The sequence below is a fragment of the Bubalus kerabau genome, chromosome 20 (genome assembly GCF_029407905.1).
Source record: "Bubalus kerabau isolate K-KA32 ecotype Philippines breed swamp buffalo chromosome 20, PCC_UOA_SB_1v2, whole genome shotgun sequence".
Taxonomy (NCBI): domain Eukaryota; kingdom Metazoa; phylum Chordata; class Mammalia; order Artiodactyla; family Bovidae; genus Bubalus; species Bubalus kerabau.
The window spans coordinates 39,064,654-39,091,620 of NC_073643.1; the positions used below are offsets into that span (position 1 = coordinate 39,064,654).

Sequence of the window (26,967 nt, forward strand, 5' to 3'; positions counted from 1 at the left end):
TCATCTGACTTCATCCACTGTATGAATTCCATCCAACTGGTGGTCTCAGACCAGGTAAGAGGATGACCCTGAAAGTCACTGTATCTATTCTTATGGTCAGGGCCCATAACCCAGGAAACCTTTGTGGTCAGGCCAGGACTCATATCTGACACTTCTCTGTCTGCAGCTCTTTTTGTCTCAGAGAGATGTCCAGACATGAATACATAAGCCATGAGCATAGTGTGCATATGATGAAAAAACAGTATTAAAGTCCAGCCAAGTGATCATTCCACATCACCCCCCGCACACTCTGCCTTGCATCCAGCCCTTCAGACCTGCTGTTCCATCCACTTAAAAACTCGTACGTCCTTGCCTACCTTCCCTGTTCTGTTCTTGACCTGCTTGACTACTCCTCCTTCCTCAGGGCTCAGCTTACACCTCATCCTCCAGGATGGTCCTGGCCACTTGGAAATATGTATCTCTGCCTCGGGCTCCCTGGGACTTGTAAGTTTATGCTTCTTCCCCGTTTTAGCCTGTATCCCACAAGAGCCCAGGCATCCTAGCTATTTTTGCAGCCTGTTCCTTTGGGGCCTAACATATAGTAGAGCCTCAAAAAATATTTTGAAGGAATATTAAAAAGGAGATTCCTAAAAATTCCTGATTGAGTACATTAAAAGGGAGAAGGGAAAGCAGAGCTCAGCCTTCTACACTTGGATGTGTGCATTGCCTCTGCAGCTTCATTCCTTCGAAGATGAACGCTCCTATCTTCTGGATGCTGAGTTGCTGCGGGGCAAAATTTCACTCAAAGCTCCCTGTTAGTGCCTGTGGCTGTGATCAGGTTTGCATTACTGAATTTCCCCCTAAATTGTGGTGTGTTTTTTTTTCCTCTTTAAAAACAAAAAACAAAAAACAAAAAAAAAAAAAAAAAAAACCTCTAAGCGTAGTGTTTTTCAGTTTCAAAGAGTAATAATGTGTCCTTGGACTCTACAAGGAAGCTATCAACATTTCAAATACTGTCAGCTCAAAATGCAAAAACCCAAGTTAAGAGTTCATGCCATGGAATTATAATCAGTTTATGATTTAATGAAACAATAATCACTAGGAAGTGAAGGTTTAAGAACAGACAAATCCATATTGATCTGGAAAATGCTCCCCAGGAATAAACTTTTATTAGCAAATGGGATAAATTATCATATTTCAGTATTATTCTTTCATGGGTCGAGTGCTAATTACATGACTGTTGTTGATTAGAAAATACGTCTGAACAAGCCTGAACAGAACCTGGTCACACTTAGTAGATAATAGAAATCTGCAAGCGAATTAGAAGTAAATGAGATGGTACAGTCCTTAATAAAAGCCCCAGTGGCAGAAGAAACACAGAGAAGGAAGTTGATGCTTTCTATCCAGTAACAAAAAGTGAATCTAGCAAAAGCAAATGTTTTCCTAATTTTTCAGGTACAATCAAGTGTGCTTATTGTAAACAGGATCCCAGTGGACAGAGGTTTGCAAAGGCATACATTCAAAAGGTAGGTGATGCTACTGCCATAAGACTTTTAGAGGCATTGAAACCAATTTAATTCTTCTACAATCTAGAGTTTTCTCTCATCTCTCTTTACTGAGGTGGAAAAGCAAACCTTACCCGCTAAAAAAGTACAGGTGAAGAGGAAGTTTTCCTGACCTGTAAGAGAGATCAAAGGGCTCTGAAAAGTGAAAGTGAAAATCACTGTCATGTCTGACTGTTTTTGACCCCCACGGACTATACAGTCCATGGAATTCTCCAGGCCAGAATATTGGAGTGGGTAGCCTTTCCCTTTTCCCAGGGATCTTCCCAACCCAGGGATCAAACCCAGGTCTCCCACATTGCAGGTGAATTCTTTACCAGCTAAGCCACAAGGGAAGCCCAAGAATACTGGAGTGGGTAGCCTATCCCTTGTCCAGCAGATCTTCCAGACCCAGGAACTGAACCGGGGTCTCCTGCATTGTAGGTGGATTCTTTACCAACTGAACTATCAGGGAAGCCCAAAGGGCTCTGAAGTCAACATTAAATTTCTCTGTCCTAGAAACAGGGAGAACTAACAGTATTCCTTTCATTTCCTAATTATTCCCAGATAGCCCATGAAGAAAATTGTCTCATTTATTTGCAAAATCTATCCTGTAATCTCCGGAGAAGGCAATGGCAACCCACTCCAGTACTCTTGCCTGGAAAATCCCATGGATGGAAGAGCCTGGTGGGCTGCAGTCTATGGGGTCACTAAGAGTCGGACATGACTGAGCGACTTCTCTTTCACTTTTCACTTTCCTGCATTGGAGAAGGAAATGGCAACCCACTCCAGTGTTCTTGCCTGGAGAATCCCAGGGACGGGGGAGCCTGGTGGGCTGCCGTCTCTGGGGTTGCACAGAGTCGGACACAACTGAAGCGACTTAGCAGCAGCAGCAGCATCCTGTAATGTCATCTATCAACTGTTTCAAAGTTGTTTTCCAGTTCTGCAGAATGATGATTCAGGGGGCATTTTGTGTAAAGAATGGGTGTGGCTGAGATGTGTGATGCTCACTGAATAGCCCTGTGTTGCCTCCTACATCCCTGCCCCTGAGCAGTGGGTGGGGTCATGTGACTGGCACTGGTCAAAGAATTGAGGGAAGTGAGGTGTCACCCCTGGGCGTTTGCCTGCAATCTCACCACGGTGACCAGGATGCCCAGGGTGAGACGCTGAATCACTGGATGGGAGCAGACCAGATCCCTGAGTCACTGCACAGAAGACATGCTTAAGCAGCCTTATTTCGATAAGGAATACAGCTGGCCCTTGAACAACTAGAGGCTCCAACATGCCACCCAGTTGAAAATCTGAATATAATTTATAGTGGACTCCAGAGTGTGTGGTTTCTCCATATCTTACTTCCTCTGTACCTGAGATTCTGCATCCATAGATTCAACCTTCCATGCCGTAGTGCTGTAGTATTTACTACTGAAAACAAACCGTGTGTAAGTGTATCCGCATAGTCCAAACCCGAGTTGTTCAAGGGTCAGCTGAACACCTTTGTTGTATTAAACTGTGGAGGTTTCAGTGTTGGTTTCTATAGCAAAACTCAGCCTACTGCAACTAATACATGGGAACCAATTTAATCCTCTCAAGAGTCCTCCTTGCCTAGACCGTCTAGTCATGTGAGTTATTTCATGACCACGAGAGGTTCTGAAGTCCATAGGCCCAGTGCTTTGGTGGTTTCTTTTTTGACTTGCTGGCTTTGGTTTCATTACATTGTTTGACTAGTTGCAGCCTCAGTCCACAGCAGCGGCCTTGGAGACTGCAGTCTCTGAGACCAAAAGCTCCAAGCCAGTGCACACCTATCTATTTTTCTCATCAGTGTATTCACACATGTTAAGCTCAGTGTGTGCATAAAGTAGGTGCCTCCTGATGATTTATTGGATTAAAAGAATAAATGTAAGAATTTAATGGCTCATGCAGAGGTTATCCAGACTTCATGAAGCCCCCATCACCCAAAATACTGCCCTTAAAAAACTGGAAAAGACCTCCCCCTTCATACAAAGACAGAATCTGTGGGAGAAAATCACTGAGCTGGACTCGACCTCCTGTGTGTTGTTATTCTAGGATTGGGGATGAAGCAGTGAATAAGTCAGATAACCTTCCTGCTCTCTTGAAGCTCTGCTTTTCTCCTGTCGAATTTTCAAGCTGAAATTTGGCCTGTGGAAAGAAAATGTTCTAATTATCTAGTTATCTGAATTATCTAGTAAGAAAAATAAGGCATGGCAGAAGGTTCAAGTCCCCCCTCAGTATGTTAACTCTTCAACCCTCCCTTTCCCAGAGCCTGTAGCTACTCACCAGTCTCCTTGCTTCACCATCATTTCTGGGGCTCCCCCTGGAAATCCCCCCACCCCGTTTCTTACTTGAACTGAGGAGATGACCCCTACCCTCCTCCTTTGCTGAAACTCATCCTTCAGAAAAGCTGCTTCCTCCTTTGAGTTTCTCTTGCTCTCCTCCTGGGTCAGCATCCCGTAGTTTCCTTTTTAATCAGTGGTTTGGGGCATGGCTTGCTAGCCTGTCCTGTGTTAAACATCTCCAGTCTGGGTCAGTACTGTGAGTGGTTTTGAAAGGGTCACTGACTTTGCAAAAAGATGCCCCCAAGTGTCCTAACTAAAGCCTGCATGGCAACGGCCCAGTAACTCAAGAGAAAAAGTCTGCTTCTTCCATCTGGTCCTCAGAGTGTCGTCTGGGACCACACAGAGTAGTGTCCGAGGAGTGCTATGTGCTCAGAAGGGCAGCCCAAATGCACAGCACCCATTACCCCTTCTGCCAGCGCTCTCTACCTCCTGACCCCCACCCCGACCTGGTCACCACACAGCTGTGAATACAGAGCTGGCTATCCTCAAGGGGCTGGGATGGGAGGAAATTATCCAGCATCCAGTCCTGCCTTTGTCCCTTCTAGAGTCTCAATTGCTAGGCCAGTATTTTGAGTAGACCCAACCTCATACATGAGATTACACATGTTCCCCTGAAATGAGTCTCTCACATCATCAGGGCGGCCCTCCTCCTCCTCCTAGTTCTTTGTTTTGCAAATTAATGCCATATACACCATCTTTTGAATGATTGTCTTAAAAAGCAGGCAAACCCTAATGTTCATAGCAATAGCCAAGATATTATATATGTATCATTTACAATCACTTAAATAGCTAAAATATAGAAGCAACCTAAGTATCCATCAACATTTGAATAGAGAGAGAGATGTGGTGGTATGTATGTACATATATATACACGTGCACACACACAATGGAATAATACTCAGACATTAAAAAGAATGGAGTTTTGTCAGTTGCAACAACATGGATGGACTGGAGGGCATTATGCTTAGTGAAATAAGTCAGACAGAGAAAAACAGTAGGGAAATCAATTTGGAACCAACCAACAGATGAAGTATTTGGTACTATTCAGATGCTTCTATGGGCTTCCCTGGTGGCTCTATGGCAAAGAATCCGCCTGCCAATGCAAGAGACACAGATTCAATCCTTGGGTCAAGAAGAGCCCCTGAATAAGGAAATAGCAACCCTCTCCATTATTCTCGCCTGGGAAATCCCATGGACAGAGGAGCCTGTAGCCATGGCTTCAGTCCATGAGGTCGCAAAAAAGTCAGACATGACTTAGCAACTAAGCAACAACAATTCCGATGCTTCTGGGGACCTAGGGTCTTTTAAAAGCAAACAATGCACAGATTTAGACTGCTCACATTTTATATCTTGGCTCTGCCTTTTGGCAGCTATGCATCCTTGGGCATGTTTGTCTCTCTCTGTGCCCCAGATAGAAAAAAAGATGTAACATGTGAGAGGCCAAGAGCAGTTCTCCTTTGCTAAGAAGGGAAATGAAACCCAAGTGTAAATGAATAAATGAAACCCAAGCAGGCTGAGCCAAAGAAAGAAATGGGTCAACTTGGTTGACTCCGGTTACTTTTCCTTCCAGCCTGACCCCCATCCAGATCCTTCTTTTTTAGGTGAAATTCATCATCCAGCTTCCAAGCTTAGAACCCAGGTCTGCTGGGGGAAGTGATGAGATGTCAAGTGAGAACAGGAGGTCCTTCTGACATGCTGTTTGAACTCCAGGCAGGACACGGTTCCATTTACTCTGCCAGTGGAACACCACATTGCTTCCTCTTGCTCTCTTCCAACAGAGACGATCTAGGAAAGGGCAAGGACCAAGTAAGTAATCAAGCCTTTGGATCTGATCCACATGACATCCTACCTCTGAGCCCCAGAGAGATTCAAAGTTGGCAGTTCTGGGGCCAGTCCATATTTACACCATTTCCTGATGGCCCCTTCTGACTGGTCTTTGGCAAGTACAAAAGAAAGTTTACTTGGGGACAGCCCCGGTGGTCCAGGAGTTAAGACTCGGCACTTCCTCTGCAGGGAGCACAGGTTCAATACCTGGTCAGGGGACTGAGATCCCACACGCCTCACAGTGCAGCCAAAAAAAAAAGTTGACTTTCCTCTTTTAAAAACTATTTATGTTTCCGACACTATGTCTAATACCTTTAACGTCTTTTAATAATTATTGTTGTCTAGTTGCTAAGTTGTGTTCAACTCTTTGTGACCCTATGGATGGTAGCCTGCCAGGCTCCTCTATCCATGGCTCTTTCCAGGCAAGAATACTGAAGTGGGTCGACATTCACTTCTCCAGGGAATCTTCCCGATACAGGGATCGAACCCGTGTCTCCTGCATTGGCAGGCAGATTCTTTACCACTGAGCCACCCAGGAAGCACCTCCTTTTAATGATTACACTTATACAACTGAAGTAGTCTTTAGTTGTGGACCTGGTAGAATGTCAGAGCTTTGGATAAGTGTCTTCCTGGGCCGTGGGGGTCAGACCACAGCACTGAGGGTGAGGCTGGGGTGGTGCTTCCCCTGAATGGAACGAAGGGCTTCATTGCCAGCTGACTGTGAGGGAAAGAGAGAACCTTCTTCACAGTGAGGCTGGAGGGGACTAGGGCCAAGATTCTGAGGCATGGAGAAATTCCAGGGATGGCTGTGCTGTCTGGCTGTGTCAGGGCAGTGATCACGCATGGCCCATGAGGACACCAGTCTCAAGGAAGTAGAACGTGAATGGTGCCCCGTAGAACTGTGCAACAAGATGGCCCCATGCCAAACAAGACAAAAACTGGCTCAGTGGGAGACCTGGGACAGACTTGGGTTTATGCCTAAGTTGAGGGACCTGGCCATAGTCATGCTTGGGCTGACGTGGTAGAGAAGAAACCATCTTTCTCCCATTGCTGTAGTCAGACTGGGTGAAGACAGAGAGCAGGCAGTAAGACTAACAGCAGGAGTGGCCCCTGGGATACATGGTCAACATGAAGCCAGCTCTTATTTGTAGAAGAGGTGGCAGGTGTCCTGGGAAGTGGGTGAGTGAGGCAGAAATTATGTCTTTTGGTTTCATAAGGCAGATATTACCTGTGAGCAACCAGACATCTGACTGTGATTAATTAATACGCTTCTTGGACATCTCAGCAGTGGCCACAGGACTGGAAAAGGTCAGTTTTCATTCCAATCCCAAAGAAAGGCAATGCCAAAGAATGCTCAAACTACTGCACAATTGCACTCATCTCACACGCTAGTAAAGTAATGCTCAAAATTCTCCAAGCCAGGCTTCAGCAATATGAACCGTGAACTTCCTGATGTTCAAGCTGGTTTTAGAAAAGGCAGAGGAACCAGAGATCAAGTTGCCAACATCCGCTGGATCATGGAAAAAGCAAGAGAGTTCCCGAAAAGCATCTACTTCTGCTTTATTGATGATGCCAAAGCCTTTGACTGTGAGGATCACAATAAACTGTGGGAAATTCTGAAAGATATGGGAATACCAGACCACCTGATCTGCCTCTTGAGAAATTTGTATGCAGGTCAGGAAGCAACAGTTAGAACCGGACATGGAACAACAGACTGGTTCCAAATAGGAAAAGGAGTACGTCAAGGCTGTATATTGTCACCCTGTTTATTTAACCTATATGCAGAGTACATCATGAGAAATGCTGGACTGGAAGAAACACAAGCTGGAATCAAGATTGCCAGGAGAAATATCAATAACCTCAGATATGCAGATGACACCACCCTTATGGCAGAAAGTGAAGAGGAACTCAAAAGCCTCTTGATGAAAGTGAAAGAAGAGAGTGAAAAAGTTGGCTTAAAGCTCAACATTCAGAAAACGAAGATCATGGCATCCGGTCCCATCACTTCATGGGAAATAGATGGGGAAACAGTGGAAACAGTGCCAGGCTTTATTTTTCTGGGCTCCAAAATGACTACAGATGGTGAATGCAGCCATGAAATTAAAAGACGCTTACTCCTTGGAAGGAAAGTTATGACCAACCTAGATAGCATAGCCAAAAGCAGAGACATTACTTTGCCAACAAAGGTTCATCTAGTCAAGGCTATGGTTTTTCCTGTGGTCATGTATGGATGTGAGAGTTGGACTGTGAAGAAGGCTGAGTGCCGAAGAATTGATGCTTTAAAACTGTGGTGTTGGAGAAGACTCTTGAGAGTCTCTTGGACTGCAAGGAGATCCAACCAGTCCATTCTGAAGGAGATCAGCCCTGGGATTTCTTTGGAAGGAATGATGCTAAAGCTGAAACTCCAGTACTTTGGCCACCTCATGCGAAGAGTTGACTCATTGGAAAAGACTCTGATGCTGGGAGGGATTGGGAGCAAGAGAAGGGGACGACAGAGGATGAGACGGCTGGATGGCATCACTGACTCGATGGATGTTGAGCCTGGGTGAACTCCAGGAGTTGGTGATGGGCAGGGAGGCCTGGCGTGCTGCGATTCATGGGGTCACAAAGAGTCGAACATGACTGAGTGACTGATCTGATCTGATCTTGGACATCTAGGGTGAATAAGGGAGATGGGCTCAGGTAGGCAGGCAGGGACAAGGAGTCATTGTATTTTGGAGCATCTGTGTGGGGTGATAGTGCTGTACCCCTGGCTGGGGACTGGACATCCCAGCTACATGTGATTCTGTTGGTTTGCTTCCTGTGGAGAAGAATGATCAAATGGTTATGAATTTTAGATGTGCTTACCTGTGTAAAAAAAAAAAAGAAAGTAAGTTGTGACTTTTATGAAGGTGTCAAATTCTAGTTTGTTGTAAATTGCAGTGGTTTGAATTTTGATGCCCAAAAAGATCTGTCCAAGTCTTACGTCCAATACCTATGAATGTGACCTTCTCAGTAGAGGTCTTTGCAGATAGAATTAAATATCTCCAGATGACATCATCTGAGATTTAGAGCAAGCCCTAAATCCAGTGACCAGTGTTCTTACAAGAGAAAGGAGAGGAGGAGGAGCCAAGATGGTGGAGGAGTAGGACGGGGAGAACACTTTCTCCCCCACAAATTCATCAAAAGAACATTTAAACGCCGAGTAAATTCCACAAAACAACTTCTGAATGCCGGCAGAGGACATCAGGCACCCAGAAAAGCAACCCAAGTCTTCGAAAGGAGGTAGGAAAAAATATAAAAGACAAAAAAAGAGACAAAAGAGGGAGGGATGGAGTTCCGTCCCGGGAAGGGAGTCTTAGAAAGAGAGAAGTTTCCAAACACCAGGAAACCTTCTCACTGCCGAATCTGTGCCAAGCTTTGGAAGCACAGAGGGCAACATAACAGGGAGGAAAAATAAATAAACAATTAAAACCCGCAGATTGCAAGCCCTACAGTAACTCCCCCAGCGGAGAAGCAGCGCAGACGCCTGCACACGCCATTATCAAGTGGGGGCTGGGCAGGGAGGCGCGGTGCGGGCTGCATTGCTTAGAGTAAGGACCTGGCCTGAATACCCTGAGTGCTATCTGAGCGAAATAATCTGGGCTAGCGAACCAGACTGTGGGATATCTACCACGCAAAAAGCCAGCCCTAACCTAAGACACCGCCAGGCCTGCGCACGGAACAAAGGACTGAACAGAGATAGCCGGCTGCAGACCTTCCCCCTCCGGTGACAGGCAGCCAGAACTGGAAGGGGGCAATCGCAGCCCCAGAGAGACATTATCTATAAAACTGTAAGCAGGCTTCTTTGCTAACTAAAACTTCTTGGGGGCCTGGACAGTCAACATCTGCCTGAGAAGGTGCGCCGGTTGCACACCTAGATAACCAAGCGGCAGGGAGGCGATAAGTCGCAGCAATCGCGCTCGCCAAACACCTCATCACCTGAGCTGCTCGGACCTGGGAAGGGCACAAAATGAAGGCCCAACCGAGTCTGCACCTCTGAGGACTACCCGAGTGCCTGACCCTGAGTGGCTTGGACCTGGGAGGTGCAGGCTGCCCAGGGCCGGCCACGGATGGTTCCCAGCGGAGCAACCTAGAGCCTGAGCAGTGTGGGCAGGGAGGCTACACGCACCGTGAGCGGGGGCAGACCCAGTGTGGCTGAAGCACTGCGAGCACACGCCAGTGTTATTTGTTTGCAGCATCCCTCCCTCCCCACAGCGTGACTGAACAAGTGAGCCTAAAAACAACAAACAAAAAAGTGTCCTCCACTGTCCCCTTTGTGTCAGGGCGGAAACCAGACACTGAAGAGACCAGCAAACAGAAGAAGCTATAACAGAGGGCACCGCCTTGGAAGCTACAGGCAATAGATTAAAACCCTGTGGTTACTACCAACTACATAGAAAGGAGCCTATAGATCTTGAGAAATACAAGTTGGACCAAGGAACTAGCCAAAAATGAACTGAACCCACAATACTCACAACAAAACCAGAGAAAGTCCTAGATATATTTTTACTATTTTTATGATCATTCTTTCTTTCTTTTTAATTTTTTAAAAAAAGTTTAAGTCCTCTATTATTCCTTTAATTTTCACTTTTATAACCTATTACTTTGCAAAAAAAAAAAAAGACCCTTTTTTTTTTTTACAGCAAACTTCATATATTTTTTTAATAATTTTTTGATCTTTTTTCTTCTTTTCTTCTTTTCTTTAACATTGTATTTTTGAAATTCCAAACTCTACTCTAGATTTTTAATTTTAGCTTTTTGGTATTTGTTATCAATTTTGTACCTATAGTTTTTTTATAATTTCTGTGACTTTTTTTTCTCTGTTTCTTTCTCTTCTTCTTTTATATAACATTGTATATCTGAAATTCCAAACTCTACTCGAGATTTTTAATTTATGCTTTTTGGTATTTGATATCAATTTTGTACCTGTATTTTCTTTATAATTTTTGCGACTTTGTTTTTGGTTTTTTTCTCTCTTTCTTTTTCTTCTTTTTTTTAACATTGTATTTTTGAAATTCCAAACTCTACTCTAGATTTTTAACTTTTGCTTTTTGGTATTAGTTATCAATTTTGTACCTATATTTTCTTTATAATTTTCGCGACCTTGTTTGTTTTTCTTTGTTCGTTTTTTTCTCTCTTTCTTTTCCTTCTTCTTTTCTTTAACATCATATTTTTGAAATTCCAAACTCTACTCTAGATTTTTAATTTTTGCTTTTATGTATTTGTTACCAATTTTGTACCTTTAAGAACCCAATCTTCAGTACCCATTTTTCACTAGGGAGTGAGATTACTGGCTTGACTGCTCTCTCTCCCTTTGGACTCTCCTTTTTCTCCACCAGGTTGCCTGTGTCTCCTCCCTAACCCCTCTCTACTCTACCCAACTCTGTTAATTTCTGTGTGTTCCAGATGGTGGAGAACACTTAGGGAACTGATTACTGGCTGGATCTGTCTCCCTCCTTTTCATTCCCCCCTTTTATCCTCCTGGCCACCTCTGTCTCCTTCCTCCTTCTTCTCTTCTCTGTATAACTCCGTGAACATAGCTCTGAGTGGTCCAGTTGTGGAGTGCACATAAGGAAGTGATTACTGGCTAGCCCACTCTCTCCTCTATTGATTCCACCTCATCTCATTTGGGTCACCTCTAACTCCCTCCTCCCTCTTCTCTTCTCCATGTAACGCTGTGAATCGCTCTGGGTGACCCTCACGATAGAGAAACTTTTCATCTTTAACGTAGATGTTTTATCAATGGTGCTGTATAGAAGGAGAAGTTTTGAAACTACTGTAAAAATAAGACCGATAACTGGAAGCAGGAGGCTTAAGTCCAAACCCTGACTCCAGGGAACTCCTGAGTCCAAGGAACATTAATTGACAGGAGTTCATCAAACGCCTCCATACCTACACTGAAACCAAGCACCACACAAGGGCCAACAAGTTCCAGGGCAAGACATACCAAGCAAATTCTCCAGCAACAAAGGAACACAGCCCTGAGCTCCAAGATACAGGCTGCCCAAAGTCACCCCAAAACCATAGACATCTCATAACTCATTACTGGACATTTCATTGCACTCCAGAGAGAAGAAATACAGCTCCACCCACCAGAACATCGACACAAGCTTCCCTAACCAGGAAACCTTGACAAGCCACCTGTATAAACCCACACACAGCAAGGAAATGCCACAATAAAGAGAACTCCACAAACTGCCAGAATACAGAAAGGACACCCCAAACTCAGCAATTTAAACAAGATGAAGAGACAGAGGAATACCCAGCAGATAAAGGAACAGGATAAATGCCCACCAAACCAAACAAAAGAGGAAGAGATAGGGAATCTACCTGATAAAGAATTCCGAATAATGATAGTGAAATTGATCCAAAATCTTGAAATCAAAATGGTATCACAGATAAATAGCCTGGAGACAAGGATTGAGAAGCTGCAAGAAAGGTTTAACAAGGACCTAGAAGAAATAAAAAAGAGTCAATATATAATGAATAATGCAATAAATGAAATTAAAAACACTCTGGAGGCAACAAATAGTAGAATAACAGAGGCAGAAGATAGGATTAGTGAATTAGAAGATAGAATGGTAGAAATAAATGAATCAGAGAGGATAAAAGAAAAACGAATTAAAAGAAATGAGGACAATCTCAGAGACCTCCAGGACAATATTAAACGCTACAACATTCGAATCATAGGGGTCCCAGAAGAAGAAGACAAAAAGAAAGACCATGAGAAAATACTTGAGGAGATAATAGTTGAAAACTTCCCTAAAATGGGGAAGGAAATAATCACCCAAGTCCAAGAAACCCAGAGAGTCCCAAACAGGATAAACCCAAGGCAAAACACCCCAAGACACATATTAATCAAATTAACAAAGATCAAACACAAAGAACAAATATTAAAAGCAGCAAGGGAAAAACAACAAATAACACACAAGGGAATTCCCATAAGGATAACAGCTGATCTTTCAATAGAAACTCTTCAAGCCAGGAGGGAATGGCAAGACATACTTAAAATGATGAAAGACATTAACCTACAGCCCAGACTATTGTACCCAGCAAGGATCTCATTCAAATATGAAGGAGAAATCAAAAGCTTTTCAGACAAGCAAAAGCTGAGAGAATTCTGCACCACCAAACCAGCTCTCCAACAAATACTAAAGGATATTCTCTAGACAGGAAACACAAAAACGGTGTATAAATTCAAACCCAAAACAATAAAGTAAATGGCAACGGGATCATACTTATCAGTAATTACCTTAAATGTAAATGGGTTGAATGCCCCAACCAAAAGACAAAGACTGTCTGAATGGATACAAAAACAAGACCCCTACATATGTTGTCTACAAGAGACCCACCTCAAAACAGGGGACACATACAGACTGAAAGTGAAGGGCTGGAAAAAGATTTTCCGTGTAAATGGGGACCAAAAGAAAGCAGGAGTAGCAATACTCATATTAGATAAAATAGACTTTAAAACAAAGGCTGTGAAAAGAGACAAAGATGGTCACTACATAATGATCAAAGGATCAATCCAAGAAGAAGATATAACAATTATAAATATATATGCACCCAACACGGGAGCACCGCAGTATGTAAGACAAATGCTAACAAGTATGAAAGGAGAAATTAACAATAACACAATAATAGTGGGAGACTTTAATACCCCACTCACACCTATGGATAGATCAACTAAACAGAAAAATTAAAAAGGAAACACAAACTTTAAACAATACAATAGACCAGTTAGACCTAATTGATATCTATAGGACATTTCATCCCAAAACAATGAATTTCACCTTTTTCTCAAGCACACATGGAACCTTCTCCAGGATAGATCACATCCTGGGCCATAAATCTAGCCTTGGTAAATTCAAAAAAATAGAAATCATTCCAAGCATCTTTTCTGAACACAATGCAGTAAGATTAGATCTCAATTACAGGAGAAAAACTATTAAAAATTCCAACATATGGAGGCTGAACAACACGCTGCTGAATAACCAACAAATCACAGAAGAAATCAAAAAAGAAATCAAAATTTGCATAGAAATGAATGAAAATGAAAACACAACAACCCAAAACCTGTGGGACACAGTAAAAGCAGTCCTAAGAGGAAAGTTCATAGCAATACAGGCGTACCTCAAGAAACAAGAAAAAAGTCAAATAAATAACCTAACTCTACACCTAAAGCAACTAGAAAAGGAAGAAATGAGGAACCCCAGGGTTAGTAGAAGGAAAGAAATCTTAAAACTTAGAGCAGAAATAAATGCAAAAGAAACAAAAGAGACCATAGCAAAATCAACAAAGCCAAAAGCTGGTTCTTTGAAAGGATAAATAAAATTGACAAACCATTAGCCGGACTCATCAAGAAACAAAGGGAGAAAAATCAATAAAATTAGAAATGAAAATGGAGAGATCACAATAGACAACACAGAAATACAAAGGATCATAAGAGTACTATCAACAATTATATGCCAATAAAATGGACAACGTGGAAGAAATGGACAAATTCTTAGAAAAGTACAACTTTTCAAAACTGGACCAGGAAGAAATAGAAAATCTTAACAGACCCATCACAAGCACGGAAATTGAAACTGTAATCAAAAATCTTCCAGCAAACAAAAGCCCAGGTCCAGATGGCTTCACAGCTGAATTCTACCAAAAATTTAGAGAAGAGCTAACACCTATCCTGCTCAAACTCTTCCAGAAAATTGCAGAGGAAGGTAAACTTCCAAACTCATTCTATGAGGCCACCATCACCCTAATACCAAAACCTGACAAAGATGCCACAAAAAAAGAAAACTACAGGCCAATATCACTGATGAACATAGATGCAAAAATCCTTAACAAAATTCTAGCAATCAGAATCCAACAACACATTAAAAAGATCATACACCATGACCAAGTGGGCTTTATCCCAGGGATGCAAGGATTCTTCAACATCCGCAAATCAATCAATGTAATACACCACATTAACAAATTGAAAAATAAAAACCATATGATTATCTCAATAGATGCAGAGAAAGCCTTTGACAAAATTCAACATCCATTTATGATCAAAACTCTCCAGAAAGCAGGAATAGAAGGAACATACCTCAACATAATCAAAGCTATATATGACAAACCCACAGCAAACATTATCCTCAATGGTGAAAAATTGAAAGCATTTCCTCTAAAGTCAGGAACAAGACAAGGGTGCCCACTTTCACCATTACTATTCAACATAGTTTTGGAAGTTTTGGCCACAGCAATCAGAGCAGAAAAAGAAATAAAAGGAATCCAAATTGGAAAAGAAGAAGTAAAACTCTCACTATTTGTAGATGACATGATCCTCTACATAGAAAACCCTAAAGACTCCACCAGAAAATTACTAGAACTAATCAATGATTATAGTAAAGTTGCAGGATATAAAATCAACACACAGAAATCCCTTGCATTCCTATACACTAATAATGAGAAAACAGAGAAATTAAGGAAACAATTCCATTTACCATTGCAATGGAAAGAATAAAATACTTAGGAATATATCTACCTAAAGAAACTAAAGACCTATATATAGAAAACTATAAAACACTGGTGAAAGAAAGCAAAGAGGACACTAATAGATGGAGAAATATACCATGTTCATGGATTGGAAGAATCAATATAGTGAAAATGAGTATACTACCCAAAGCAATTTATAGATTCAATGCAATCCCTATCAAGCTACCAACGGTATTCTTCACAGAGCTAGAACAAATAATTTCACAATTTGTATGGAAATACAAAAAACCTTGAATAGCCAAAGCGATCTTGAGAAAGAAGAATGGAACTGGAGGAATCAACCTACCTGACTTCAGGCTCTACTACAAAGCCACAGTTATCAAGACAGTATGGTACTGGCACAAAGACAGAAATATAGATCAATGGAACAAAATAGAAAGCCTAGAGATAAATCCATGCACATATGGACACATTATCTTTGACAAAGGAGCTAAGAATATACAATGGATTAAAGACAATCTCTTTAACAAGTGGTGCTGGGAAATCTGGTCAACCACTTGTAAAAGAATGAAACTAGAACACTTTCTAACACCATACACAAAAATAAACTCAAAATGGATTAAAGATCTCAACGTAAGACCAGAAACTATAAAACTCCTAGAGGAGAACATAGGCAAAACACTCTCTGACATACATCACAGCAGGATCCTCTATGACCCACCTCCCAGAATATTGGAAATAAAAGCAAAAATAAACAAATGGGACCTAATTCAACTTAAAAGCTTCTGCACATCAAAGGAAACTATTAGCAAGGTGAAAAGACAGCCTTCAGAATGGGAGAAAATAATAGCAAATGAAGCAACTGACAAACAACAAATCTCAAAAATATACGAGCAACTCCTACAGCTCAACTCCAGAAAAATAAATGACCCAATCAAAAAATGGGCCAAAGAAACTAAATAGACATTTCTCCAAAGAAGACATACAGATGGCTCACAAACACATGAAAAGATGCTCAACATCACTCATTATCAGAGAAATGCAAATCAAAACCACTATGAGGTACCATTTCACGCCAGTCAGAATGGCTGTGATCCAAAAGTCTACAAGCAATAAATGCTGGAGAGGGTGTGGAGAAAAGGGAACCCTCTTACACTGTTGGTGGGAATGCAAACTAGTACAGCCACTATGGAGAACAGTGTGGAGATTCCTTAAAAAACTGGAAATAGAACTGCCTTATGATCCAGCAATCCCACTGCTGGGCATACACACTGAGGAAACCAGAAGGGAAAGAGACACGTGTACCCCAATGTTCATCGCAGCACTGTTTATAATAGCCAGGACATGGAAGCAAGCTAGATGTCCATCAGCAGATGAATGGATAAGAAAGCTGTGGTATATATACACAATGGAGTATTACTCAGCCATTAAAAAGAATACATTTGAATCAGTTCTAATGAGGTGGATGAAACTGGAGCCTATTATACAGAGTGAAGTAAGCCAGAAAGAAAAACACCAATACAGTATACTAACGCATATATATGGAATTTAGAAAGATGGTAACAATAACCCTGTATACGAGACAGCAAAAGAGACACTCATGTATAGAACAGTCTTATGGACTCTGTGAGAGAGGGAGAGGGTGGGAAGATTTGGGAGAATGGCATTGAAACATGTATAATATGTATGAAATGAGTCGCCAGTCCAGGTTCGATGCACGATACTGGATGCTTGGGGCTGGTGCGCTGGGACGACCCAGAGGGATGGTATGGGGAGGGAGGAGGGAGGAGGGTTCAGGATGGGGAACACATGTATACCTGTGGCGGATTCATTTTGATATTTGGCAAAACTAATACAATATTGTAAAGTTTAAAAATAAAATTTAAAAAATTAATTAATTAATTAAAAAGAGAAAGGAGAGAGAGACACACACAGAGACATACAGATGGAGAAGACCCTGTGAAGATGAGACAGAGATTGGAATAAGGTGGCCACAAGCCAAGGAACTCCAGGAGCTGCCGGAAGCGGGAAGATGTACGGAAGGATCCTCCTTTCAAGCTTGTGGAGGGAGCATAGCCCTGCCAACCCCTTGATTTTGGACATCTGGCCTCCAGAACTGTAAGAGAAAAAAGTTCTGCTGTTTTAAACTGCTTGGCTTGTGATAATTTGCCACAGCAGCCTCAGGAAACTAACACAAGCATATTCAGTGTTTGCTGGTATTAAGTGAAAACTGAGTCATGGTTCCATGCCCCTTTCTCTAATGGGAGATTCTTGAAACCTAGTCAAAGCATGTGGCTGATTGATTTAATGCTGTTCTGAGGCTGCAATTCTTAAACTCAAATGAACATAAGAATCCAGAGGCCCATTAAGACAGATTACCACCCCAGCCCCACCCCCGCCCCCCCAAGGTTCTGATCCAGGAAGTCTGGGAAGGGACCTAAGAATCTGACCTGTTGACAAGTTTCCCGATTCTGCTGCTGCTGCTAGTTTGGAACCACACTTTGAGAACCACAGAGTTAAAGTTACAGACTCCACACCAACCCCACTGCCACACCCCTAAAAGGGAGTGCTTCTAATTTTAGAAACTAGTGGAAATTTGGGGGAAGGCATCCCACTTGGGAAGAATGATGGAAAGAATAAAATTTGCTTTTTTATTTCCTGTGATTTACAGTGGGTCAGAGTTATAAATCAAAGACACAAAAGGTATTCTATTATGAGCAATTTTGCCTCTTTTCCCAATCGATCCCTGCCATTTTCCTCCGAGTTTAGACAAGTGTATGGACTGATCTGGTGCTTAGTAAGTGGCTCATTTGAAGTCCTTGGGGAGGTGGTGAATCCATGCAGTAGTTGTAAACGTGGTTGGAACTGCAGGGTGATTTTGCATCACTCTGGACCCGTCTTTGTACACAGTCACTCCTCCCAGCCTAGCCTCCTGCTGCACGTGCCACTCTGCCAGTGAGGTCAACCAGGTGTCAACAGCTTCGTGGAAACAGTGCCGCCACTGCGTCTCCTTAGATCCTTGTTCTGGGCCACTTGCTTCTTGCTTCCTCCCCTGGATCTTGCCTCACGCCTTTCAGACTCAACCTAATGTGCCTAGTGCAAGAAGTTAATGCTCATGAAGTCATTATTGATGCTAAGGAGCTGAGCCAATGGATAAGTATTTCTCTTTTTCAATTCCTGGGTGGACAGTCCTGGCTTCTCTCTTAAATGACTTCTCAGAGTGTCCTTTGAGAAAAGAGATTATTTCTAGCCCACATAGGTACCCGTCCAACTAAATAACAATTCCTAGTATAGACTTTTCATGTCTTCCTTATTTGCCACTCCATCCTTCACTCCTGCTCCCTGAGACCATTTCCCAAAGAAACCTGTCTGCACTTAAGCCTTTGGCTTGGGCTCTGCTTTTTAGGGAATAAAAATGAAAGCAAGTCCAAAGACTCAAAGTGCACATGTGCATATGAAATTTGGGGTGTCTGCTAAAGGGAGGGTGGACATTTGTTGGCTTTTATTGTGTACCTTTGACACAAAGAAATGGACCTTACCCATGGATGATGCATGGAAGTAGGTAGAAGAGTTGAATTATCTCCCATCACCCATTGCCCCAGGAGAAAGACATTGGATTTCATTGACTCTTGTCATCAGAGAGAGGTCCTTTATTGGCTTGGGCAGATCCCCAAAAGGCTTGGAGTTTACCTGTGCTTACAAGTTAGCAGTGTTCCTGAAGGAAGACCCTACAGTTTGTTCTAATTTAATGCCATAAATATGCTTTAACTTTTCATTTATTTTTAATATTGTATTTATTTGTGTGGTTGCACTGGGTCTTAGTTGCAGCCTGCGGGATCTAGTTCCCTGACCAGGGGTCTAACCCAGGTCCTCTGCATTGGGAGCTTGGAGTCCTTACTGTTGGACCACCAGGGAAGTCCCAGCTTTGGTTTCTCTGAATCTCCGAGACTTATATATGTTAGTCCAGTGCTTCTCCAAAACTGCTCTGTGGACTGATTTTTTTTCAAAATTAGCTAGGGAGCTTTTTATTTGTCCATTGTGGTAACATGTAATTGACATAAAATGTATATTTTAACCATTTTAACTACACAGTTTGGTGGCCATAAGTACACTGACACTGTTGTACAACCATCAGTATCTATTTCCAAACATTTTTGTTTATCCCCAATAGAAATTCTGTAACCATTAAGCCATAACTCCCTAGCAACTTCTAGTCTACTTTATGTTGTTGAGTCTAAATATTTCATCCAAGTGGAATCATACAATATTTGTCATTTTGTGTCTGGCTTATCTCACTGATGATAGTGTCTTCAAGATTTGTTCATGTTGTGACTTGTGTCAGAACTGTATTCCTTTTTATGGCCAAATACTATTCCACTGTGTATATATACCACATTTTGTTAATCCATTCATATGTTGACAGAGTTTTGAGTTGTTTCCATGTTTTTGCTATTGTGAATAATGCTTCCAGGAACAGGGTATACAAATTGCTGCTGCTGCTGCTAAGTCGCTTCAGTCGTGTCCAACTCTCTGCAACCCCATAGACAGCAGACCACCAGGCTCCCCCATCCCTGGGATTCTCCAGGCAAGAACACTGGAGTGGGTTGCCATTTCCTCCTCCAATGCATGAAAGTGAAAAGTGAAAGTGAAGTCGCTCAGTCGTGTTTGACTCTTAGCGACCCCATGGACTGCAGCCTACCAGGCTCCTCCGTCCATGGCAGGAGGAGCATTTTCATTTCCTCCGTCCATTTTCTAGGTAAGAGTACTGGAGTGGGTTGCCATTGCCTTCTCCACAAATGTCTGAGGCCCTGCTTTATATATATATATATATATATATATATATATATATATATGTGTGTGTGTGTGTGCCTTTGGTATATACTTGGATGTAGAATTGCTGGATCATATAGGAAGTCTCCACAGCAGCTTTATCATTTTTCTTGCCCACAATACAAAAGATTCCATTACCTCCACATCCTGGCCAATGTTTGTTGTTTTACATTAAAAAAAAATAAGAACCATCCTCATGGTTCCATCTCCCTAATGGGTGTAAAATGGTATCTTATTGTGGTTCTGATTTGCCTAATGACTAACTAATAAGCTTTCAAACAAGTCCACATTCCTGAAGTCTACCTTTGGGTATTTGTATTGGCTCTGTGGTTGGGGCCATAGACCCAGTCAGCCTCCTGTCTAGTCTCCTTGTTGTTATTTAGTCGCTAAGTTGTGTCCAACTCTTTGCCATTCCATTGACTGCAGCATGCCAGGCTTCCCTGTCCTTTACTATCCCCTGGAGCTTGCTCAAACTCATGTCCATTGAGTCGAGAATGCCATCCAATCGCCTCATCCTCTGTCGCCCCCTTCTCTTCCTGCCCTTAATCTTTCCCAGCATCAGGATCTTTTCCAATGAGTCAGCTCTTCACATGAGGTGGCCAAAGTATTGGAGCTTCCACCTTTTATAATTCCCTGGAATGTTACTCTAGTCTCTGCATATGTCTAATAATATTCAGTTTGCTGCTTTCTGGGGAAGCTGAGCCCAGTTTCATGCAGTAAAAATGATGCATCTCTCAATCAAAATTTGTGTCACTAACATGGGCCTCCCTGGTGGCTCAGATGGTAAAGAATCTGCCTGCAGTTTCTCCTCTGCCTGAAGATACCGTTCTCTCACCTGTACTTCCCCAGGCTCCTTCACCCTATATCTTCACTCTGGAAACCTTCTCAGACCATCCCCATCCCCAGGCTGAAGGTGGAGAACCCTAGCACCTCAGTCTCCCTCTGTCATTGTGTTTCCACATGTGTTATAATTTCCTCTTGACTTATCTGTCTCTGCTACCACACTGTGAATTACTTAAAAGCTCCCAGCTGTCTAAACCACTGTGCCCCAATGTCCCCTCACTGCCCGTGCATAGGTAAGCACTCGACAGAGATTGAAGCATCCATTGAAGAAGATACATTCTGCACTAAATGCACAAGAAAGCACTTTGGGTTATTCTTCAGCATGAAACTCAGTTATACTTGTTAACGTTAAGAGTCCCCCAATCAGCAAAAAAGAGGATTTACTAAAATCCAGTTAGTCTTCAAATCAGGGCACAAAATCGTACAGAAGTATCATCTGTAAGCAAAGGGAACTAGACAGACTGCCTAATTCCTCTCTCTCCTCTCTCTCTTCCTCCACACAAATTTACCGCAAGACATACACTGTTTGCTCAACCTGGACTTTCTTTGTGCTGAAGAAAAATAAAGCACCTTAGGGTATATTTAAACAACCCCAGAGTTATATTTTTACTTGTGTATTTTACCTACAGCGTTGGAAAATGTGATTTTTGTCCCAATTAGAAGAGGTCTTTTCAGCTGCTGACACATGTTTATGGAGCATCTGGATATAATCTGATTAGCATCTGGTGTGAGGCTGTGAGATTCTCTCTGGGTCACCCATGGAGAAGGAAAGGCATAAACTTGGATTCATTTGGACCATCCTTGTGTTGACCTCTGCTGGGCTTCCCATCCTCCAGGACATTGCCGGAGCTCATGTGGACAGAGAGCATCACCCTAAACTCCCACAGTCCCACTGTACTTGGAGCAGAAAACAAATGTTAGCACTTGGAGACAGTCGTCTCTCCTCTTTTCCTCTGTATATGTTAGAACCAACTTGGAATGCATGACACATGTCTTCAGAAGGAAAAGTATCAATAATTAATAGGCTTTCCCTACCCCAGCTGCAGACACTGCCAGCTCTTTGGTTGACATCCTCTCCACTCACCTTCAGTTTGCACTCTCAGATAAAGTTGGATGATACATTTCTTGAGAAATCTCTTCCTAGTTTTTGTTTTGTTTTGTTCTTTTATGAGGCACAGCTTTAAAGGAAAACAGTTTCATGAAGCTGTGTTTGTTTATTGTGGAAGTTAGTTTTTGTTTTAGGTTGAAGCAGTTCGAGCTGGTTTCCTGAAATGTAAACAAATGGGTATCCTCTCCCTCACATGTTTAATTATTGATGTTTGTTGAATATATTTCACTGAACTGGGGATGTGGGAATAGCCACTTGACATTCATCACCCAGCATAGAACAGCTTAGCTGAGAAGGCTTCAAAACGCTATTCTGTAGAAGAAGGAAGAAAAGGGGGGGCGGGGTCAGTGCTTTGAGCATTGATAAGTGGCTAATTGGGCAGGATCAGAGATCATCCTAAATTCATAACTTTTTGCGATGGGTTTGGAGAGACAAAGTGACTTGTAAACATTTGGCTGAGTCTCACATACCCTTTACCTATGTAAGTCCAGTAGGGCCAAACAAACAGACTGCTTTATGTTAGCGATTGAAGCCAATAAATATTTACTGCATGCTTCTCATCTATCAGGCGCTGGAAGGCATGTAGAAGGGAGCAGGTCCAACACGTGCCCTTGTCCTGACTATGCACAGAGTCTCATGAGGAAGACTGGCCATCAGAGATGTTCACACACATCAGCTTAGTGTGCTGAACCGAGGGAAGGTCGTGAATGAGTATGTAGACCCAAGAAGAGTGAGGACGGAGAGGTGCTCTGTTGAGGTGGTGAGGGTGGCTTCCTGAGGATGCATCACGTCGGATGATGCTTGGAGGTATCTGTCAGTTGGAGGCAGAGAGTTCAAGGCAGGGACAGCAGCTTGTGCAAAGGATGGAAAGAGCCTGGCACATTCATGGAACTGAAATAGCTCCAGTAGAGGTGGAGCAGAGAATGAGAGCCAGAGGGTAGAGAATGAGACTTGGGCTGAGGGAAGAAGTGGGCAATGCCAAGTCCCACAGGCATTTTTGGCCTTAATGATGCTTATGTTCTTGTAAGAACGATGGAAGCTCTTTAAATTGCTTAAGTTGGGGATAATGGTATAATCAAACTTAGGATCAATGGTTATTTGAAGAATAAATTGTGCCGATAATAGCAGAAGCAGAGAAGTCAGGATGTATGGATGAGAGTGCTAATTGCTCAGTTAAAAATAATTTTCCTGTTTTTGAAAAAACCCTGGTCTATTCTGAGATGGCTGGATGGCATCACTGACTTGATGGACGTGAGTCTGAGTGAACTCCAGGAGTTGGTGATGGACAGGGAGGCCTGGCATGCTGCGATTCATGGGGTCGCAAAGAGTCGGACACGACTGAGCGACTGATCTGATCTGGTCTATTCTAGTTGGTGGTATCACTACATCTCCCTAACACCTCGCAGCTAGGATTGTACAATGAGATGAAAGTCAGATTTCAGGGTAAGACTTCTGAAAACCTTTTGAGAGAGATTGACTCATCTGGGAGAAGACCCTTTGGCACTTCATCTCCTTCCCCCCAGCCTCTTGTTTGGAGTACAGATGTAATGGCTGGAGCTTCAGCAACCATATTGGATTATGCAATAATCAGACTTGGACAAAGGAGGTGCCAGAGGGGATGGAGTGATAAACGAGTGAAGGCCTCCCATAAGAGGTGATGCTTATATAGCATTTTGAAGGACCAAAATGATTTGATCAAGGAAACAAACATTAGGGCAGCAACTAATATTTTATGGTCTTTTTATATGGTTAGTTTTATTTTCATTTCCATAAACATGAAGGATAAGGCCAGGGGTTGAAAATGGTAGTTCATAGTCATATGCAGCCCTGTGACATATTCTATTAGAACAACACTTGGTTTCAAAATTTTTTAATTCCTTGTCAAGCTTTAAAATTTAAGAGGTTTTGTATAAAAATCTGAGTTGGAGGAGATTCTCTTTAAGATCTAACAAGATCAGTACCCTGTTTCTGCAAAACAAGATAGTTAGCTGAGTCCAAGTAGTAACTGCCTGCATCTCTTGACTCACTCATTTCTGATATTCTCTGCCTGGCCCAGTGGGTACTTCAGTCTGCAGACCTGGAGCAAGGCTCTCTGCCATCAAGTCCCATGGGAAGCTGCCTATAACTGAGACTCTCTCAGGACAAGTGGTAGAAATCAAATGTTCATTGCATTAGGAGAGTTCAGTGCAGATAAATTAGAATTGCTACCTTGTTGAGTTTAAGCTTGGACTAGTGAGAGGGAAGAAGGGTACACAGAAGCCAGACTGGGGAGGTTGTGTGAACATTTTCTGGAAAACCATCGGGAGCCAAGGAGTACTGTAGACGTGTGTGTGTGTGCATGTGCTCAGTTGTGTCCGACTCCTTACAACCCCATGCAGTTGTAGCTGTCCAGGCTCCTCTGTTCATGGGATTTCCCAGGCAAGAATACTGGAATGGGTTGCCATTTCCTCCTCCAAGGGATCTTCCTGACTACGTTTCCTGCATTGGCAGGTGGGTTCTTTATGGCTGAGCCATGGGGGAAGCCATAGAACCCCTTTATCAGGTATGTGTTCAGATTTTTGCTTTGAAATCTGGGTGAAGAATGAATTGGAGAAGACTATTTTTGTTGTAAGCGAGTATAATTATCAGTTTGTATACAGTTTATGAGTTTGTACACACATTTTTTTATTTGACTTTCATAACTCTTCATAAGTCAGCTATCATATGTATTTATTTTAAATAACCAGAAAAGTGATATTCAGAGAGGAAATAAGACTTACCCAAAGTCACATAGTAGGTGACAGAACCATAACTTCTAAAACCAAAAGTCAAGGAGATTTTTTTCCCCCAGGATCGAGTTTGCAAGACAAAAGATGACAACCTGATGAATTTAAGTAATGAATTAGCAATCAAGAATAAATACGTATTTTAAAAATTGATATGATGAAATAGTTATATTCATCATCCTGAAGCCTCCTTTTCTTCTTCTTCATTTTGTTAAATCTAAATGTCACTGACCAAGTCTTGATAGTCTTTCATTTGTCTTTTGTTTGATTTCTTTCTAAATATCCTCCCATTCATCTTGGTTCCCTTTTCCTCCCACTTCCTCTCAGTTTCTCCTTCCTTCTCAGTCCAGGGCTGTTCTCCCAGTAAGCCCCGACGCACATTCAAATAGCTGAGTTTCACCAGGGTTCTCACTGAGGTATGTGCTCACTGAAGCTGCCAGCCCACCATAGCTGGGTATTACTGGTCCCTTGTCTCACCCACCACCTCTTGCCTCCCAGAGGCCACACACATCTAAGGGTCATTAGGTTAGGACACACTGTGAGAAATCGCCCCAAACTTCAGGATTGGCCGAGTCAAGCAGGAGAATGAGAACCACCCAGGCAGCCTCAACCTCCAGGGAAAGGCATCCTACAGCTGCCCTGGGTGTCCTGTTTCCAGGATCTGTCCACACCGGCACTCACCTAAGGCATGCCGTGCATATTTGGCAAGGACAGTGGCCATTCATGCCGGCCGCTCCCAGTGTGCCCTTCCTTTCGAGAAATGCAGTGCTTAGCCTTCCCCATCCATACACACCCTCTCCTCTGCTCCTCCAGGGAGGGAATTTGGCTCAGAAATCCACTCAGGGCTCCCAGCTTCAGCTGGCCATCTGGCATGACGGCTGCCTCCAAATTATGTTCACGTCCGTAGATAACCAAGTGGATTATCTCCAAGAATCATCTTCTCAGTGAGAAGAGAGGAGGCGGAGAAAATATCGCATTCATGTGCTTGCCTGGAAAAGACCGCGGACATCAGCAATTTGCCCTTGCTGGCAATAACATTTGGTTGCTGCTCTGTAATGCAAAACCTAAATCAGGCTTATTAGTATGAAGCTAAAAGGGCCTGAAGGGCAGCCAGGGTTTCCAGAACAGGCATCCGTTGAAGTCTGGCGCAGCCACAGAGCTGACAGGTCCCAGTTGGGAAAGGTCAGTGAGGGCTCAGAGCATTCCGAACGCCTCCCTGACCCATTAACCACTGTAGGTATAATTAAGATGCATGTCCTTCCATTTCTGGATGTCATCCGCCTGTTGACAAGTCGTTCAGAGAATGAAAGCTAATGTTTAATAATTAGCCCAAGCAAAACATTGTCAGGGAGGCAGAGCTGGAAGAAGCTCAGTGTCTTGTTGGCCTCCAAGCAGCACAATGAATAGAATTGATGTCAGTATGTGTACCTCATAAGAATCTCTGCCCACAGACTCAAGAAGTACAGCCTTTCCTTACCTGCCCTGAAATCCATGGTTCTCAATCAGGTGTTATGTAGGTTCCTAGGGGACATTTGGCAATGTCTAGAGACATTTGTGATTGTCAAAGCTGGGAGCAGAGAGGGGACGCTACCTGTATCTAATGAGCAGAGGCCAGGAATGCTGCCAACATCGTACAGTGCACAGAATAGACCCCCGCAGCAAAGAGTCACCCAGTCACAATGCCTGTAGTGCCAGGACGGCAAAACTCTTCAATCGACATAATTTCTAATGTAAGCTTTCCACTCTAGTAATAAGAGAATTAACTTCTTTATGTGTTTAAAGATCAGTTCTTTGATAAATGTCAGTTGTTATTGGGGCTGAACCCAATAACCTGGGGCTGACCCGGGGCTGAACTGTACTTCCAAGGTTTTAAGCTGAGAAAAGATTGGGTGAGGGTAGGGTGGGCTTCCTAGGTGGCACAGTGGCAAAGTATCTGCCTGACAACGCAGGAGATAAAGGAGACATGGGTTCAGTCCCCGGGTTGGGAAGAGCCCCTGGAGAAGAAAATGGCAACCCACTCCAGTATCCTTGCATGGGAAATCTCATGGAGAGAGTAACCTGACAGGCTACAGTCTCTGGGGCCAAGAAAGACTCAACATGACTGACTGACTGAGCACACAGTGGGCACTATGCTTAGAGCAGGGAATCCTTGGGGACACAGTCAAAGGTCACATTGACCGAAGCCTGACTTTCAGCCCCTGTTTCTTGAAGTCTTTCCTTCTCTG

The 26,967-nt window shown here is 42.9% G+C and overlaps 1 long non-coding RNA gene across 1 annotated transcript in view; it reads left to right on the forward strand.

Moving 5' to 3' along the window:
- LOC129634975 (uncharacterized) overlaps positions 1-26,967 on the forward strand; it is a 40,945-nt gene continuing 13,978 nt past the window's right edge. Inside the window, exons 1-3 of the long non-coding RNA XR_008706036.1 lie at positions 1-54; positions 715-817; positions 1,435-1,505. This is a non-coding gene — a long non-coding RNA (uncharacterized LOC129634975). The remainder of the gene's footprint in view (positions 55-714; positions 818-1,434; positions 1,506-26,967) is intronic.